We start from the raw sequence: 16,344 nt of genomic DNA on the forward strand, positions 1-16,344 counted from the left end.
TTACCTCCTCATAGGGATTATGATTGCGCCATTGAGTTTGTTTCGGGTGCTACTCTTCCCAAAAGTTGCTTGTTTAATCTGACTATCCCTGAAAGAAAGGCTTTGGAGGAGTACATAGAGACTAGCCTGGCTGCTGGTCACATTAGACCTTCTAAGTCGCCTGTGGCAGTTGGATTTTTCTTTGTTAAAAAAAAGGACGGCGGTTTACGTCCATCTCTGGATTTTCGTGAAATTAATAAGATTACTGTACACAATTCCTACCCATTGCAGTTAATTCCTGTCTTGTTTAACCAGTTAGTGGGAGCCAAGTGGTACTCCAAAATTGATCTCCGGGGGGCATACAATTTTTTACGTGTGAAGGAGGGTGATGAATGGAAAACTGCTTTTAACACTCCGGTAGGTCATTTTCAGAATCTGGTGATGCCTTTTGGTCTTACCAATGCACCTGCATTTTTTTCAGAACCTTATTAATGACATTCTGAGACCTTTGATTGGTAAGAATGTGGTTGTGTATTTGGATGACATTTTGATTTTTTCACCAGATTTAGAGTCCCATTGGCAGAGTGTACGTGAAGTTTTGCAGTTATTGAGTGATAATTCACTCTTTGCTAAGCTGGAGAAATGTGAGTTCGCTGTGCAGAAAATTTGTTTTTTGGGCTACATTGTCTCCAGCGAGGGCTTTGAGATGGACCCTGTGAAGGTTCAGGCTGTGCAGGAATGGCCTAGGCCTATTGGTTTGAAATCTAAACAGAGATTTTTGGGTTTTGCCAATTATTACAGGAAATTCATTAAGAATTTTTCTGTAATTGTTAAACCTCTAACCGATCTCACCAGGAAAGGTGCGAATACGGCCCAGTGGACTACTGAGGCCATTGAAGCATTTGAGTATCTCAAAGAGAGGTTCAGTTCTGCCCCTATCCTTATGCAGCCTGATGAGACCAAGCCTTTTTTGGTCGAGGTCGATGCTTCATCTGTGGGGGTCGGAGCAGTTTTGTCTCAGGAGAACAAGGGTGGAGTACATCCTTGTGCCTTCTTTTCGAAAAAATTTTCAGAAACCGAACTGAATTATGATGTTGGAAATCGGGAGTTGCTGGCTATTAAACTTGCGTTTGAACATTGGCGTCATTTTTTGGAAGGCGCTAGATTTCCTATTCAGGTTTTCACAGATCATAAGAATTTGATCTATCTGGATGCTGCCAAGCGCTTGAATGCCCGTCAAGCTAGGTGGGCACTTTTTTTTTCTCGGTTTCATTTTTCTGTTACCTATATCCCTGGTACTAAGAATGTTAAAGCCGATGCTTTATCTCGCAGCTTCTCTCCCACGGTCAGTGCCGAGGAGGAGGAGAGAAGTTTACAGAAAGGAGTTTTGGTGGCGGCTTTGGACTCCCTTTTGGAGAATGGGATTCTGAAAGCTCAAGATGATGCTCCATCTAACACTCCCCATAGGAGGTTGTTTGTGCCTAGAGCCTTTAGGAGAGATTTGTTTGTGGAGTGTCATGAGTCTCGGTTGGCAGGTCATCCAGGAATTTCGGAGACTAAGAGACTTATCAGTCGCAGTTTTTGGTGGCCTGGATGGCAGAAGGAAGTCATCAAGTGGGTGCGTCAGTGTACTGTGTGTGCTAGGTCAAAGGCTTCACATACTTCTGCTGCGCGGTTGCTTTGCCCTCTGGAGGTTCCTAGTGCGCCTTGGACGCATCTCACGATGGATTTTATTACTGATCTTCCTGTGTCCGAGGGTTTTACTGTCATCTGGGTGGTCGTGGACCGTTTTAGTAAGATGTGTCATTTGGTTCCATTAATTAAGTTGCCCTGCACCAAGACACTCGCTAAGGAGTTTGTTAAGGAGATTGTCAAGCTCCATGGCGTTCCCACGGATATTGTTTCTGATAGAGAACCTCAGTTTGTGGCTCACTTTTGGTGTGATTTTTGTGACAGGTTGGGAGTCCATTTGTCATTTTCGTCTGGTTATCATCCTGAGTCTAATGGACAGACTGAAAGAAAGAACCAGGATGTTGAACAGTGCGTTGTTTTGTGGCGGACAATCAAGAGGTGTGGTCTGAGTTTCTGCTTCTCGCAGAATTTGCTCTTAACAGTCATACATCCTCCTCTGCTGGGTGTTCTCCTTTTTTTTGTTGTACTGGGAGACCTCCGTCTTTTGCTTCGTTCTCCAAATTGGGGTCGGCGGTGCCGGAGGAGGAGAATTTTTCCGGTGATTTGGAGAGAGTTTGGACTAATGTACATTGTAACCTTCAAGAGGCTAACAAGAAGTCCAAGAAGTATTTTGACAGGAAACGTAAAGAGGTTTTGTTTACTGTGGGTGACATGGTTTGGTTGTCCTCGAAGAACCTGCAGTTGAGGATTCCCTCTAAAAAACTGGGTCCTAAGATTGTGGGTCCATTTAAGGTGCTTCAGGTTGTTAACCCATCTGCTGTTAGGTTGGATGTCCCTACTTCCTGGAAGATTAATCCTGTGTTTCATGTTTCCTTGTTGAAAAAGGCTGACATATCTGATAGGGACGCAACTGTCACAGTTCCTCCTGTGGTGGAAGACGGCGAATATGAAATTTCTCGTATCTTGAATTCTAGATGGCATAGATGGAGATTACAGTATCTTGTCTCCTGGAAAGGTTTCGGTCCCGAAGACAACTCCTGGGTAAGGACGGATGATGTCTCTGCTCCTAGGCTTGTTAAAGCTTTCCACAGGAGGTTTCCAGATAGGCCTGGGCCTGGAGGATCTGGAGGATCCTCATAAAAGAGGGGGTACTGTTAGAACCCTCCTGTTTGTTTTTTTCTATCTTGTGGTTTGCGGTCACGTGACCATCTGCCTTTATATTCCAGCTCCGTCCTTCTGGCTGTGCTGGACTTCAGTGTTTTACTGTTTCTCTAGCCTGGTGCTTCTGTGTCTTTCTCTGTCAAGTTCGCTTGGTCCTCTGGGACCTCTAGTACTTTTTGTCAGTTTGTCTTTTTGAGTTCTGCAACAACTTCTGTTTAGGAGGTGTCCCATTTTTGTCCCAGTCCTTAGTTCTTTTAGGGATCCCTTCCTTAAATCTATAGGTCTTTGTTCAGACTAGCCGAGGACTAAGGCGGGTCTGTTCACTAGGAACAGGCAGCCAGCTACATCGTAGGGATTCAGCTTAGTCTTACTGTAGGGACAGCTTTCCCCTATCTTTCCTTAGTACATGTTGCAGATCATAACAGTAAGAACCTGTTCACACCTATTTCTTGTATTGGAAGTGCCGTCAATTTTTTCTGATCCCTCTACAGTGTGACAGCCCTTGAGATATTTGTAGACAGCAATTAAGTATCCTCTAAGTCTTCTCTTTTGCAAACTAAACATTCCCAAATCCTCTAACCGTTCCTCATAGAACATGGTTTGCAGACCAGTCACCATCTTGATAGCTCTTCTCTGAACTTGCTCCAGTTTTTTTACGTCTTTTTTAAAATGTGGCTCCCAGAACTGGACACAGTATTCCAGATGAGGTCTGACCAAGGAGGAGTAGAGGGGGATAGTTACATCACATGATCTAGACTGTATGCTTTTGTTAATGTAACCCAGAATTGTGTTTGCCTTTTTTGCTGCTGCATCACACTGTTGGCTCATGTTCAGTCTGTGATCTATTCGTATACCTATGTCTTTTTCACATGTGCTGTTGCTTAGCTCTATTCCTCCCATTCTGTATATGCTTTTTTCATTTTTTTCCCCAGATGTAGGACTTTTTCCCTGTTAAAAACCATTCTGTTAGTTGCTGCCCACAGCTCCAGTTTGTTTAGATCTTTTTGAGCCTTCCCTCTCTCTTCTCTAGTATTAGCTATACCTTTTAGCTTTGTGTCATCAGCAAATGTAATCAGTTTACCCTCAATTCCGTCATCTAAATTATTGATAAAGATGTTGAACAACACAGGGCCCAGGACAGAGCCTTGTGGTACCCCACTTGAAACATTCTTCCATCTGGCTGTGCAACCATTTATGACCATTCTTTGGGTCCGATCACTAAGCCAGTTATGAATCCACCTAACAGTTGTCTTGTCCATTCCATAGTTGGTCATTTTTTCAATAAGGATGGTATGAGATACTTTGACAAATACTTTGCTGAAGTCAAGATATACTGTATCTACTGCGTTTCCTTGATCTACCCAGTCAGGAATTCTGTCATAGAAGGAAATTAAGTTTGTCTGATATGACTTATCAGTTACAAACTCATGCTGGCTCTGGTTAATTACTGTATTCTTATCCAAGTACTTACATACATGCTGTTTAATAATTTGTTCAAAGATTTTTCCTGGTATAGACGTAAGGCTTATAGGCCTATAGTTCCCTGGGTCTACCTTCCTCCCCTTTTTGAAGATAGGGACAAGATTCAACAAGAAGAGGCCTTCACAAGGGAGCATCACACTGGTCCTACTCCTGGGATCATGGTGTGGGTGGAATAATGTACAGTAGCAGGACCCCTTAGTCTTTATTCCAGGTACACAAAGCACAAACTGCTCGACATTACATTGATTAGGTGATGAAACTAGTGGTACGGACATTTCTCCAAAGTGTCCTAGGAGTTGTTTTTCAACAAATCAACGCCAGACCACATGGTGCTTGTGGTATTGTGGCCAGCCAGAGTGGCCTAAACATACTACCATGTAAACCTATACAAAGAACTAGCAACCAGGAATATAAAAATCCAATGAAAGAAAGAAAAAAGTGGAGAAGTAAAGCCAATGTCCGCAGGCTATTATGTGGAAGGCACGACTCACACATATAGAGAACAGGAATACCATTTAAGGTGCAAAATAGTATAAATTTTATTGTACATAATATTCCAACTATAAAAATAGGTGCAAAATGTCAGACAATTAAGATACAAGATGGCTAAGATGAGATGAACAGTGAGGGATAAGATGGAAAAAGAGCCCCAGCAAAGAGAAAAGAAGGCTCATACCCTGCTACAGAAAGCACTCCAAAATTGATGCCTATGGGATTTATCACAGAGCCCCAGCCTGTATCCAAAAAGTATAGGAGGCAATGGGGTTCTGAGAAGGTAGATGTAGAAGGTAAAATGGGCTAACAAATAAATGCAACAGTGTATAACAAGAAATAACATATACATGGATAGTCAGCATTACCTTGAGACATGGCAGATAAAGGAGATGCAAATAAGCAGCACGGGTCAAGAGTGGCGCGCCTCGACACGCGTTTCACCTGAATGGCTTCATCAGGAGGCGTGGCCAAATAAGGCAGGTGAATATATTTATAGGAGATTACATGGGAAGCTGTCCAATGGGTGTGTGCCTCCGACTGCAGCGGCCAATCCCCTAAGACGCCCGGACGAGCCCACCGCCGCCCGGCAAGACAGGAAGAGGAACAACGTCACCTCCCCATCACCCGGGCAACCATGGGCACGCCCACGACGCTCAGGCCGCCGCACAGCAGCGGAGGACCGCAGAAGTCAGAGGCAGACCGAGAGGTAGGAGCCAAGAAACGCGGTCATGAACTCATCATCGATCGGCAAGTGGGTGGCCAGTCCACAAGCCGCCAGGGAGTCGTTCAGACACGCATATACAAAAAAAAAATAAATAAAATAATAAGAATACATCAATGGAAGTGAATAAAGAAACAAAAATTATAATTGTGAATAGAGAACAAAAATGAAAAAAATAAATAATACGAAAATCAAAATAACAGTAGAAACAGGTAAACAAAAACACATAAGAAAAATATATAACTGCAAAATATAAGAGTGGCCTAAACATACTACCATGGCCTGTAGTGTCTCTGGACACGTGTCCCATCAATCATATTTGGGACATCATTGTTTGGCAATTGCTAAGGAAGTTGAAAGCAGTGGATCCTGATGATTTGCAAATTGATTCATTGTTGTTTACTGTAGGTGCTGAATAATGATTTATTCACAATTATGTAATTCAAATACATATTTAACCTTGTCCAGGGACCCTACATTTGATGTTGCCAGAGAGATACATACTGTTGTAGACATATTTAAAAGTCAAGGTATTCTTGACACTAAACTAGCCGATTTTCTCATCAATGTACACCCAATTACTCCTGTGTTCTACACTCTTCCTAAAATCCATAAGGATATACTTCATCCCCCAGGCCGCCAAATAGTTGCTTCTATGAATTCATTACTCTCTCCCTTGGCTATTATTCTAGAGAAGATTCTGACTCCCCTTACACATGATATCCCTTCATATATTAGAGACAGATCTCATTTTCTGGACCATTTAAAGACAGTGGGTTTAGCGCCTTCATAATGCCTACTTGTAACACTAGATGTCAACAATTTATACACAAGTATTGACCACGATAGAGGCATTTCAGCCGTACGTACCTTTTTGGAGAACACTCCATTTTCTCAACCTCAAAAAGAATTCTGCTTGTCGCTTTTGACTTTAATTTTGACAAAAAATGTTTTTCTATTTTAAGACCAATTTTACATCCAAAAAACTGGCAGCAATGGAATTGAATGTGGCGCCTCCATATGCCAACATCTTCATAGCCCAATTCGAGACATCTCATATATATAACAATGTACTTTTCCAGAGACACTCGGTTTTCTGGAAAAGATAAATCGATGATATTTTTTTTATCTGGAGGGGCGACAAGGACACATTGACATCTTTTGTCCAAGAAATCAATAACAACATTCCTGGTATAACTTTTACTATGCATTGTGACACACAAAAATTTATTTCTTAGATACTGTCATTCTGAATGATGATGGCTCCCTTTTAACCTTAGAAACATACTGGTTAGGGCAGACATATTAAGGCTGATCCACAAACTTTTTTGGCCACTTCTAAGAAGGGCACCTTCCCATGTCTCCACTGTCCTCGGTGTTCTAACATTATTAAAGGGGAAACATTTATCCACCCAAGATCTGATAAAAGGTTTCAAATCAAAGGTTTTTGTACATGTGACTCCTCGTGTGTTGTCTACAAATAAAATGCCCATGCGGTCTCGGATATGTTGGTGAGACCACCCAACATGTCCGAGACTGCATATCCCAACACAAATCGACCCTCAGGTGCAAAAGAACAATGCTTTCAATTCCTGCATTTTTTATTTCTGCAGGGCACAATGTATCCCGACTTCGTTTCCAAGTTTGAGATAATCCCTATGCCCATACGTAAAGGCAATAGAATCCTAAAATTGAAAGAAAGGGAAGCATTTTGGATTCATAAATTACACACATTAGAACCCCTCGGTCTCAATATAGAATACAAGACTTTTCATTAATGTCAATTTATTAGGAGGTATTTCACTGTCCTTGTATTGTTATGACCTTAATAATTGTGATTATATGTTCTAATCTATATATTTTGCTTTTGTTCCAAGTTCCATAGGGCTCCGTAAGGTATTTGCCCCTTTTCTTTTCTGTTTCATTTTTCTTTGTTTCTCTGGTCTGTCGTCTCCCCTTTCCCACCTCATAGCTATTACAGGACTTGTTGATTTATATTTTATTCTTGTACCTTAGTGGGGCATACCCCTTTAAAAGAGCACTTCACTACTACACAAACCATCACGCAGGTCATTTGACCAATTCTGGATATTTTCCAGTTATAGCCATAGCACAGATCACACAGCGCATGCGCGTGTGTGGAACGCAACATTACACATCACTTCCAGTTTCTAGACACCCATGTCACTTCCGATGTTGCCGCAATACACACAACACAGTGCAAGTGCCACAGGTGGAACGCAGTACCACGCCTCACTTTCAATCCTGTCCCCGCCCACTTTGTACAGGGACATCCGCCCCAATGGCAGATTCACGCCATTCCCAGCTCGTCCTCGTTCGTTTTGGAGCACCAAGCACTCAAAAAGGAATCTTTATGATTATGCTATTCCACGTGTTCACACATTGTTTGTTAGATCTTTATCCACCATGTTCTTGCCTTGAACTCTTTCTGATATATCCACTTGGACAGCATTACATATGTTTATCTTATAAGGGACAGATGCCTATATATTTTTTATATTTTTAGTAACTCCCCATGGGTCTCATTTACCAATTTGTTTCCTTTATATTACAGGTATATCCTGACTTGAATGTGAATACAGCTGCTTGATTACTAGTTTACCATAATATAGTTCTACTTAAAGAGCATATTACATAAATAACATATATATATGATTTCATTTTATCTAAGTTTGTACAATCTTCCAGTGATTATTTGACTGAAAAAGTGACATTTATTTTCTTTTGTAGATAACCTTGACAAAGGCAAAAGCCGAAACGTTGGTTTACACTTTCTTGTCTCACTGGTCGCTTGAATATAATAAAGCATTTGCAAAGAAATAACTCTTTTGCTTATATATTGTGCCGAAGGTTAACATATTGGATAAAGTCTTTTCCGTCTGAGCACAGAATATATTGGCCGTGCGAACCCTCTTTTTCTACTATATTTTGAAAAGTTTGTTTACATTTTTCATCACCTACATATCATTTCCATAATTCCAGGACTTTTCCTTATTGATGCTTGAATGCAATGTTGAGTAATATACACTGCTCAAAAAAATAAAGGGAACACTTAAACAACACAATGTAACTCCAAGTCAATAACACTTCTGTGAAATCTACCTGTCCAGTTATGAAGCAACACTGATTGTGAATCAACTTCTCCTGCTGTTGTGCAAATGGAACAGACAACTGGTTGAAATGATAGGCAATTAGCAAGATACCCCCTATAAAGGAGTGGTTCTGCAGGTGGTGACCACAGACCATTTCTCTGTTCTCATCCTTTTTGGCTGTTGTTTTGGTCAATTTTTCATTTTCCCATCGCTCTCACCCCTAGAGGTACAGGAGCATGAGGCGGTGTCTACAGTACAACCCACAGAAGTTGCTCAGGTAGTGCAGTTCATCCAGGATGGCACATCAGTGCAAGCTGTGGCAAGAAGGGTATCGGTGTCTGTCACCACAGTGTCCAGAGCATGGAGCAGATACCAGGAGATGTGGAGGGAGCTATAGGAGGGCAACAACCCAGCAACAGGACCGTTACCTCCTCCTTTGTGCAAGGAGGAACAGGAGGAGCACTGCCAGAGCCCTGCAAAATGACCTCCAGCAGGCCACAAATGTGCATGTGTCTGCACAAACAGTTAGAAACCGACTCCATGAGGGTGGTATGAGGGCCCAACGTCCACAGATGGGGGTTATGCTCACAGCCCAACACCATGCAGGACGCTTGGCATTTGCCTCAGAACACCAGGATTGGCAAAGTCGCCACTGGCGCTCTGTGCTCTTCACAGATGAAAGCAGGTTCACACTGTCATGTGACAGACATGACAGAGTCTGGAGATGCCGTGGAGAGCAACATCCTTCAGCATGACCGGTTTGGCAGTGGGTCAGTGATGGTGTGGGGTGGCATTTCTTTGGAGGGCTGCACAGCCCTCCATGTGCTCACCAGAGGTAGCCTGACTGTACAATTTTCAAAGTCATGAAAATACAGAAAAATCTTTAAATGAGAAGGTGTGTCCAAACTTTTAGTCTGTACTGTATATATATATAATATATATATATATATATATATATACTATGAAAATTGTACATTCACACTGAAGGCATCAAAACTATGAATTAACACATGTGGAATTATATACTTAACAAAAAAGTGTGAAACAACTGAAAATATGTCTTATATTCTAGATTCTTCAAAGTAGCCACCTTTTGCTTTGATGACTGCTTTGCACACTCTTGGCATTCTCTTGATGAGCTTCAAGAGGTAGTTACCGGAAATGGTTTTCACTTCACAGGTGTGCCCTGTCAGGTTTAATAAGTATTATTATTATTATTATTTATTATTATAGCGCCATTTATTCCATGGCGCTTTACATGTGATAGGGATATACATAACAAAAGCATTTACATAATCTTAACAAAACGAGTCAGCGACTGGTACAGGAGGAGCGAGGACCCTGCCCGCGAGGGCTCACAGTCTACAAGGGATGGGTGAGGATACAGTAGGTGAGGGTAGAGCTGGTCGTGCAGTGGTGTTTACTGCAGGTTGTAGGCTTGTCGGAAGAGGTGGGTCTTCAGGTTCCTTTTGAAGGTTTCCACGGTCGGCGAGAGTCTGATATGTTGGGGTAGAGAGTTCCAGAGTAGGGGGGAAGCACGGGAGAAATCTTGTATACGATTGTGGGAGGAGGAGATAAGAGGGGAGTAGAGCAGGAGATCTTGTGAGGATCGGAGGTTGCGTGCAGGTAAGTACCGGGAGACTAGGTCACAGATGTATGGGGGAGACAGGTTGTGGATGGCTTTGTATGCCATGGTTAGAGTTTTGAACTGAATTCTCTGGGCAATGGGGAGCCAGTGAAGGGATTGACAGAGAGGAGAGGCCGGGGAATAGCGGGGGGACAGGTGGATTAGTCGAGCAGCAGAGTTTAGGATAGATTGGAGAGGTGCAAGAGTGTTGGAAGGGATGCCACGGAGCAGGAGGTTGCAGTAGTCGAGGCGGGATATGATGAGGGCATGCACTAGTGTTTTTGCAGAGTCTTTGCTGAGGAATGCACGGATCCGGGAGATGTTTTTGAGTTGGAGTCGGCAGGAGGTGGAAAGGGCTTGGATATGTGGCTTGAAGGAGAGATCAGAGTCCAGGGTTACCCCAAGGCAGCGAGCTTGTGGGACTGGGGAGAGTGAACAGCCATTGACGTTGATGGATAGGTCGGATGGGGGATGTGAATGAGAGGGTGGAAAGATGATGAACTCTGTTTTATCCATGTTGAGTTTTAGAAACCTGTCGGAGAAGAAGGATGAGATGGCGGACAGACATTGTGGGATTCTGGTTAGTAGGGAGGAGATATCGGGTCCAGAGAGGTAGATCTGTGTGTCGTCAGCATAGAGGTGATACTGAAAGCCGTGAGACTCTATGAGCTGTCCCAGGCCGAAGGTGTAGATGGAGAAGAGCAGAGGTCCTAGAACTGAACCTTGGGGGACACCGACAGATAGGGGGCGAGATGAGGAGGTGGTGCGTGAGTGGGAGACGCTGAATGTCCTGTCTGTTAAGTATGAGGAGATCCAAGATAGAGCCAAGTCCGTGATGCCAAGAGATGAGAGAATCTGGAGTAAGAGGGAATGGTCCACTGTGTCAAAGGCAGATGACAGGTCCAGAAGGAGGAGGATGGAGTAGTGTTGCTTGGATTTGGCATTTAGTAGGTCATTGGTGACTTTGGTCAGGGCAGTTTCAGTCGAGTGATGCGGTCGGAAGCCAGATTGTAGACGGTCGAAGAGGGAGCAGGAGGAGAGGTGGGAGGACAGTTCAAGGTGGACATGTTGTTCTAGAAGTTTTGAGGCAAAGGGGAGGAGTGATATGGGGCGGTAGCTGGTCAGAGAGGAAGGGTCAAGGGAGGGCTTTTTGAGGATGGGTGTGATTGCGGCATGTTTGAAACATGAGGGGAAGACTCCGGTTGTTAGTGATAGATTGAAGAGGTGGGTTAGGGTTGGGATGAAGACTGTGGTGAGGTTAGTGATGAGGTGGGATGGGATTGGGTCAAGTTCGCAGGTGGTGAGGTGTGATTTGGAGAGTAAAGAGGAGACTTGACCTTCTGTAATGGTGGAGAAGTGGGGTTTGGAGGAGGAGGGTTGAGTAGATATGAGGAGGGGTTGTGTGGACTTTAGGCCAAAGTTTTGTCTGATGGTGTCAATCTTCTGTTTGAAGAATGAGGAAAGTCGTCGGCTGAGATGAGAGAAGAGGGAGGAGGTGCTGGGGGACGAAGGAGAGAGTTGAAAGTGTTAAATAGCTGTTTAGGGTTGTGAGATAGGGAGGATATGAGAGATGAGAAGTAGGTTTGTTTTGCTGTAGTGAGTGCAGACTTGAAATTAGTGAGGGATTGCTTGAATGCGATGAAGTGCTCGATGGAGTGAGACCTTTTCCATCTCCGCTCCGCAACCCTGGAGGCCCGGCGCAGTTCTTTGGTAAGTTTAGTGTGCCAGGGTTGCCTGTTGAATGTGCGAGGTGTGGTGTGTGTGAGAGGGGCGATCGAGTCTAGAGCTGAAGCTATTGTGGTGTTATATGAAGCAGCAGCAACGTCTGCATCGTGCAAGGAATTTATGTCTGTGAGAGGAAGGAGGGATTCAGAGAGAGAGTGTAGGTCAAGGTGTTTGAGATTTCTGCGAGGGTGTGTGAGTTTGTGGAGTGGGGATTGTGCACCCGGAGAGGAGAGGGTAGAGAATGTGAGGAGGTTATGGTCAGAGAGAGGGAGTGGTGAGTTAGAGAGGTTAGATAGGGAACAGAGGCGGGTGAAGATGAGGTCCAGTGTGTGGCCATCTTTGTGGGTGGGTGTGGAAGACCATTGAGTGAGTCCAAAGGAGGAAGTGAGGGATAGGAGCTTAGAGACAGACGAGTGGGGAGTGTCAATGGGGATGTTGAAGTCACCCATTATGATAGTGGGGATGTCAGTGGAAAGGAAGTGAAGCAGCCAGGTAGTGAAATGGTCTAAGAAGGTGGTGGCTTGCCCTGGGGGTCGGTAAACGACGGCCAGTTGGAGGTTGGAGGGGGAATAGATGCGCACACAGTGCACCTCAAAAGAGGGGAGTGTAACGGAGGGTGGCAGTGGGATTTTGGTGAAAGCGCAGAGTTCTGATAGGAGGAAACCTACGCCTCCACCATGTTTGCCATTGGGGCGGGGGGTGTGGGAAAGGTGGAATCCGCCATATGAAAGGGCAGCTGGGGAGGCTGTGTCAGAGGGGGTGAGCCAGGTTTCGGTGATGGCGAGGAAGGAGAGTTTGTTTGTAATGAAAAGATCGTGGATGAAGGAAAGTTTGTTGCAGACAGAGCGAGCGTTCCAGAGAGCTCCTGTTAGTATAGCTGAGGAGGTGGGTATTAGTTGGATGGGTATGAGGTTAGAAGGGTTGCGACAGTTTGAGGAAGGTCGTGGATAGGAGGTAGAAGTGACTGTGGGGATATGGCGAGGAGGACCAGGATTTGGAGAGATATCTCCAGCAGTGAGGAGGAGCAGAGAAAGTGTTAGCAGGTGGGAGCAAGAGAGAGCATGAGGTGGCTGTCTGTGTTTGGAGATCCAGGATTGAATGTTGAGGAATAATTTGGAGGAGGAGGTGAGATGAATGGGAAGAATAGAGGGAGAGATGAAGAGTTTCTTACTTGGTGTAGGGATTTGAGGGGTTATTAGAAAGTGGAGGACTATAGAGGAAAAAGTGAGAGCTAACAGAAACATGGTTAAAAGAGAGTAAGTGGTCAAAGTGTTGGTTACCTGACTCCTGCCCTGACTAACTGCCACTGAAATAACTGCCACTTCTCTCCGAAGCCACTTTGCACAAGAAGACGCGTGCACACCCCAGCACGCGTGCACCCCTTACAGAGAGTCTAAATATATAGGCCACATTGAACTATATCAGGTGTAGGGCATTGTGGGAACGGCTTGTGGATAAATTAACAGCTGGTCATTTCAACAGGAGATGGCTGGGTGATCAAAGACAGAGCCAGGACGCAAGTCTCTGCAGTTTAGCACCTCTAAAAATCAGATAAGGTATATAGTGGGGAAAGGACAAACATATGTGAATATTGATTGGAGTGGGACAGATGAAGCAGGGGAATTATGCAGAGCATGTACCAGAGAGATGGGTCAGCAGAGCATTAGATGACAGCATACATAGGAGCAGGGGAATTATGCAGAGCATGTACCAGAGAGATGGGTCAGCAGAGCATTAGATGACAGCATACATAGGAGCAGGGGAATTATGCAGAGCATGTACCAGAGAGATGGGTCAGCAGAGCATTAGATGACAGCATACATAGGAGCAGGGGAATTATGCAGAGCATGTACCAGAGAGATGGGTCAGCAGAGCATTAGATGACAGCATACATAGGAGCAGGGGAATTATGCAGAGCATGTACCAGAGAGATGGGTCAGCAGAGCATTAGATGACAGCATACATAGGAGCATGGGAATTATGCAGAGCATGTACCAGAGAGATGGGTCAGCAGAGCATTAGATGACAGCATACATAGGAGCAGGGGAATTATGCAGAGCATGTACCAGAGAGATGGGTCAGCAGAGCATTAGATGACAGCATACATAGGAGCAGGGGAATTATGCAGAGCATGTACCTGTGGAAAGAGAAGAAGAAGACGAATGTTAGTCCATGGCCTCTGAAATAACTGCCACTTCTCTCCGAAGCCACTTTGCACAATAAGTGGGATTTCTTGCCTTATAAATGGGGTTGGGACCATCAGTTGTGTTGTGCAGAAGTCTGGTGGATACACAGCTGATAGTCCTACTGAATAGACTGTTAGAATTTGTATTATGGCAAGAAAAAGCAGCTAAGTAAAGAAAAACGAGTGGCCATCATTACTTTAAGAAATAAAGGTCAGTCAGTCTGAAAAATTGGGAAAACTTTGAAAGTGTCTCCAAGTGCAGTTGCAAAAACCATCAAGCGCTACAAAGAAACTGGCTCACATGAGGACCGCCCCAGGAAAGGAAGACCAAGAGTCACCTCTGCTTCTGAGGATAAGTTTATCCGAGTCACCAACCTCAGAAATCACAGGTTAACAGCAGCTCAGATTAGAGACCAGGTCAATGCCACACAGACTTCTAGCAGCAGACACATCTCTACAACAACTGTTAAGAAGAGACTTTGTGCAGCAGGCCTTCATGTTAAAATAGCTGCTAGGAAACCACTGCTAAGGACAGGCAACAAGCAGAAGAGACTTGTTTGGGCTAAAGAACACAAGGAATGGACATTAGACCAATGGAAACATGTGCTTTGGTCTGATGAGTCCAAATTTGTGATCTTTGTTTCCAACCACCGTGTCTTTGTGCGATGCAGAAAAGGTGAACAGATGGACTCTACATGCCTGGTTCCCACCGTGAAGCATGGAGGAGGAGGTGTGATGGTGTGGGGGTGCTTTGCTGGTGACACTGTTGGGGATTTATTCAAAATTGAAGGCATACTGAACCAGCATGACTACCACAGCATCTTGCAGTGGCATGCTATTCCATCCGGTTTGCGTTTAGTTGGACCATCATTTATTTTTCAACAGGACAATGACCCCAAACACACCTCCAGGCTCTGTAAGGGCTATTTGACCAAGATGGAGAGTGATGGGGTGATACGCCAGATGACCTGGCCTCCACAGTCACCAGACCTGAACCCAATCGAGATGGTTTGGGGTGAGCTGGACCGCAGAGTGAAGGCAAAAGGGCCAACAAGTGTTAAGAATCTCTGAGAACTCTGGGAACCATTTCCGGTGACTACCTCTTGAAGCTCATCAAGAGAATGCCAAGAGTGTGCAAAGCAGTCAACAAAGCAAAAGGTGGCTACTTTGAAGAACCTAGAATATAAGACATATTTTCAGTTGTTTCACACTTTTTTGTTAAGTATATAATTCCACATGTGTTAATTCATAGTTTTGATGCCTTCAGTGTGAATGTACAATTTTCATAGTCATGAAAATACAGAAAAATCTTTAAATGAGAAGGTGTGTCCAAACTTTTGGTCTGTACTGTATATATAATATAAATATATATATATATATATATATATATATATATATAAATATATATATATAATATATTTAAGATTTTTAAGCAAGCTAAAATTATTGGCCAGTCTAAATGCAACTGCCAGTGATAGTTTATGTACATCTTCCATGTCCATTATTTCTATTCAGAATGAAAATTCAGTCAGATAAGAGTAAGTAAAATAGGCTTACTATGACATTGCCCTTTTGCTGACACTGATACAAAGAAGTCATTGACTTGATGGGCCATCACTGTTATAAATGGCATTGTGGCAAACCACTATGAAATACTCTTACTATATGTTATGGAATGTCTATGGGCTTATGCACATGTTGATGTTGCATATCGGTATAATGTCTGGTATAGAAACCATAATATGGCACTCGAAATTTGTGAGACCCTAATGTATGTCAAATTGTATGCCTAAAATAGCATACAGATTTATAGTGGTGTGAAAAAGTGTTTGCCCCCTTCCTGATTTTTTAATCTTTTGCATGTTTGTCACACTTAAATGTTTTAGATCACAAAACAAATTTAAATATTAGACAAAGATAACACAAGAAAACACAAAATGCAGTTTTTAAATGAAGGTCTTTATTATTAAAGGAAAAAGTAACCCAAACCTACAGGGCCCTGTGTGAAAAAGTGATTGCTCTCCTTCCCCCTTAAAACATTAATTAACTGTGGTTTATCACATCTTTGGGAAGCTGAGATCAATTTCCCTAGCCACACACAGGCCTGATTACTGCCACACCTGTTCTCAATCAAGAACTCACTTAAATAGGACCTGCCTGAAAAAGTAAAGTAGACCAAAAGATCCTCAAAAGCTAGACATCATGCTACGATCCAAAGAAATTC

Source organism: Phyllobates terribilis, unplaced genomic scaffold (genome assembly GCF_046119375.1).
Source record: "Phyllobates terribilis strain yellow unplaced genomic scaffold, ASM4611937v1 Scaffold_11__3_contigs__length_659146591, whole genome shotgun sequence".
NCBI lineage: Eukaryota > Metazoa > Chordata > Amphibia > Anura > Dendrobatidae > Phyllobates > Phyllobates terribilis.